Source organism: Diaphorina citri, unplaced genomic scaffold (genome assembly GCF_000475195.1).
Source record: "Diaphorina citri unplaced genomic scaffold, Diaci psyllid genome assembly version 1.1 scaffold7384, whole genome shotgun sequence".
Classification (NCBI taxonomy): domain Eukaryota; kingdom Metazoa; phylum Arthropoda; class Insecta; order Hemiptera; family Psyllidae; genus Diaphorina; species Diaphorina citri.
In genome coordinates this window covers 1-3,585 of record NW_007384760.1, presented here as the reverse complement: position 1 = coordinate 3,585, position 3,585 = coordinate 1, and the positions used below count along the sequence as shown (strand labels likewise).

General features: G+C 37.1%; 1 long non-coding RNA gene across 1 annotated transcript; it reads left to right on the top strand.

The window, feature by feature from the left end:
• On the top strand, positions 1-2,570 carry LOC113472704. Its single transcript, XR_003394909.1, has 2 exons — positions 1-112; positions 1,835-2,570. It is a non-coding gene; the product is annotated as an uncharacterized LOC113472704 (long non-coding RNA).
• Positions 2,571-3,585: the final 1,015 nt, after the last annotated feature.

Below are 3,585 nucleotides of genomic sequence, written 5' to 3'. Positions count from 1 at the left end.
TTTTTTCTGCGAAGTTACCTTAACTCTTACCTAAATCATTGAAAGTGAAGTGATGTAAAAACTATCCCGTGTTGTAATAACCCCATTATCCCAATAAATCACTTTAGTTTTGGTACCTCTCCTCAATTCTTGTGCAATATATAATATAGGGTGATCCTAAAGTAGAATTATGTTGTTCTGAATCCTCCTCTTCGAAAAATGGCCCTTGTGGAATGTGGGATGGAATTTATTTTGTTTATTCTTCCGATATGAAATTGAAAAGACAATTTATGTACTTTTGTTATCTCATTTTATTCTCTCTCACCAGATCCATCTAAAATCTTTATCATGAAGAATTTCCGTGGTAAAGCTAAGAGTTTCTTCAAAACACGAAAGCTAAAGCTTCAAAGTTATCATTACTAAAATACGAAAAGGCTTAAAAGGACTGTATCTAATATTAGTGAATCTAGTGATTCAGTAAACTGTACAGTTTATTTAGGAAAAGGATCTCTATTGTGCCCCAAAAGCATGATCGGGCCCAAAATTTCACCAATTTCAATTAATCCACAAAATCCAGAGAATAATTTGTCGTGAAGGACCATAGAATAATAGCCCATCCAACACATGTACTGCCTCGATTTCTGGGACTTTTCAGTCTTATTCGGGCAGGTTAACGGTATATACCTGGTCCATATGTCACTTCCAAAGTCAGAAATATCCACCAAGGTCCAAAAACACTGCAATAACAAGCTGACATACACAATAAATTAATTCTTAGCAAATAAAATATTTCTAAACATATGTTTATTAATCATGTAGATCAGGGATGCCCAACCGATTGCAGAAGGTCCCGGGTTCGAACGCCACCATTGACAAAAAATTGTACGGAGAAGGAAATCTTATGATCGAGAAAAATGACAAGAATTGATAACGGATGGCGGTCGTGTTTTGAACTTTGAGGTCTAACTAGGCTGCGTTCCTGAAAGAAACTGTAGCACTTGGCCCATTTTACTAAATTTTGACGTCACAACTACTATTTTAATGGTTATGCAATGTTTTTCAAGGTTGATCTTCTGTAATATTACGTCATAACTTTTGAAAATCTCGAAGCGCAAAGCGTGAAGTTCTTCATGGAACGTAGCCCGACTCATTTCGGGGTTTGGCACCCCTGACATAGATCGTCGAAAAATACAGAGTGATTTTTCCTCTCAAATAAATCTGGTGAGAGTTCTTGTTTATTTTCGCTCAATAAATCAAAATAATGTGCACAATTCGTGCAATATCAGAATATGAGAGAATAAAATGAGATTTCTACTTGAGGAGAACACTTATGTGACATTAGAATAAAATTGTCTGGGGTTGTGGTTCTAGTGTTCCAACTATTCCCTATCCCTACCAGCACCATGTTACCAAGTACTGATTGCATTTGAATAACATAAAAGTCAACATGAAACTGTAGACCCGGGGCGGGAGTTGGTAGGATAATACGTCTGATATTCTGGGGGACCCCATGTATAAAGTTAGTTTTGGGACGGCATAAAATGTAATAAAATGTATGTAAAACAGCACCAATTTTGTGTGTATCTTTCAATCTTACTCACTATAATTTCGCCAATTCAGGCTTAAGGGCTCTGCTTTTCCCCCGTGAAACATGTACACTTAACACTGTAATACTCGTAATTTAACTGATTTAGCATTTTAGGTAGTCAGGCAGGTACAAAAAGAAAAAAATCAAAGTTTCGCAAAAATTTGTCCTTCACTCTGTTTCATTTGTCAGCCAGATGTTTCCCATAAAATAAATCCATAAAAATAAATAAATGATTTAATAGTAATCTTTTTTCCATGTGTTTTCTAGCGAATAGGTATCGATCAAATAAACAGACGAGTGTAAATCAATAACGTGCGGAAAGACCATCTAACCCAAAATCCATGCATTTGAATCTCCCCAACCCCAAAGTGCTACTTTTGTGGTAGTATTTTGTTTCTGTGCTGCCTAGAAATTGACAATTTACAAATTTCCGTGTTACCTGTGCTTTAATCTCAGTGCTGCCTATTTGATAAGTCCCTGTGCTACCTAAAAATTGACTATTTATTGTAATATTTACAAGTATCTTTGCTACCTAATCCATTATGTGTTGTAATCTCAGTGCTACATTTTTGACAACTCATACTCCCTGTGCTAATTGGACTATCTAATATTTAGATTATTTAAAATCCCGGTTTTACACATCGTGATTATGTATTATAATCCGTCTGTTACGCGTAAAATCTTTTAATCCCTGTAACCTATCGATTATGATTCCTTCCTAATTCAATGCCCAGCGGTTCTCAAACTATCTCCTTCTAAGGCCGCCGTTAACCAGTATCGATTCCGTGATTCAATCCAATGGATACAACCCAGGGGCGACTTCGCGATTCATGATTCCTTAATCGCCCAAGCGGTTCTCAACCTATTCCCCCTCTGAGGCCGAGGTTGTGTCGACGCTATGACTGTGAGCTACCAGTATGAGGTGGCATCTTCCACCAGTGGCGGATTCACACGGCTGCTGTTCATGTGGAAGGGGAGCCTGTGGAAGTTGATATATCGGGAGTTGGCACTGTTCCTGTTGTGCTTCGGATGTATCAGTGCATTCTACAGGTACACGCTGCCTGATGAACAGAAGAGGTAAATATGTATGTTGGATTTATTTATTTTGTTTATTTAATGAACTCTAATATTTTGGAAATGGCTAGTGGTCCGTCCCAACTAGACTTAAGTTTAGGATTTCCCTCAGGCGAAAACATCCTTTTGCCGGTATGTTCGGTTTGTACAAAAAAGTGAGAGGAACCTAGAAAAAGTTCATTATTATTATTTGGATTTTGCAACCTTCAAGCCTGCGTTCACACGCTACGATCCATTTGTGTAAACTAAACTGGCTTGCGCAAGTCAGTTTGTTCAATAGGCTCTGTCTCTGTGATCTGTTTTTAGTACCTACATGTAGAAATATGTACCTGAATTAAGAACTCTTATGATAATATTTTCATTATCTGTTAATTATGTATAATATAACAAGGTAAACAATAATACAAGTACTTGAGATAAACACAAACAAAAGTGTGATTACACGAGAGAAAAACAAACAAAATAAGGTAGCCAAGAAGTGGAGATCTTTATGACACTTGTACGTTCCAAAAATTATGCTTATGAATCTCCTTTGTATACAGATAATAATAATCTACACAATTTATAACTTGAAAGAGAAAATAGTGGCTACATACATCCTTACCCGAGTAGGCATCACTCTAGGCTTTAATAGGCTTGTACTTCGGATTAGTCCGAAAGTCTTCACCCAAAATAAAACCCTTACAAGACCTTCAAAGGCCTCAACTGGCCCAAAATTTTGAATTGCTGCCTTTAGGTACGATATATTGTAAAAAAAAGGCCAAATTTATGAAATTCGGACAAACCGAGAGTTACCGTCGCGTCGGTAGTTCAACAGGCCAAAATCCTAATCCTTGTCAGGAATCTAGAATGAAAGATGCATCGGTGTATGAGTGCGATGATTGACATGTTTTGTTGACACAAATTAGTCTCGAGAACACCTGGATGAAAATCCCCAACACATG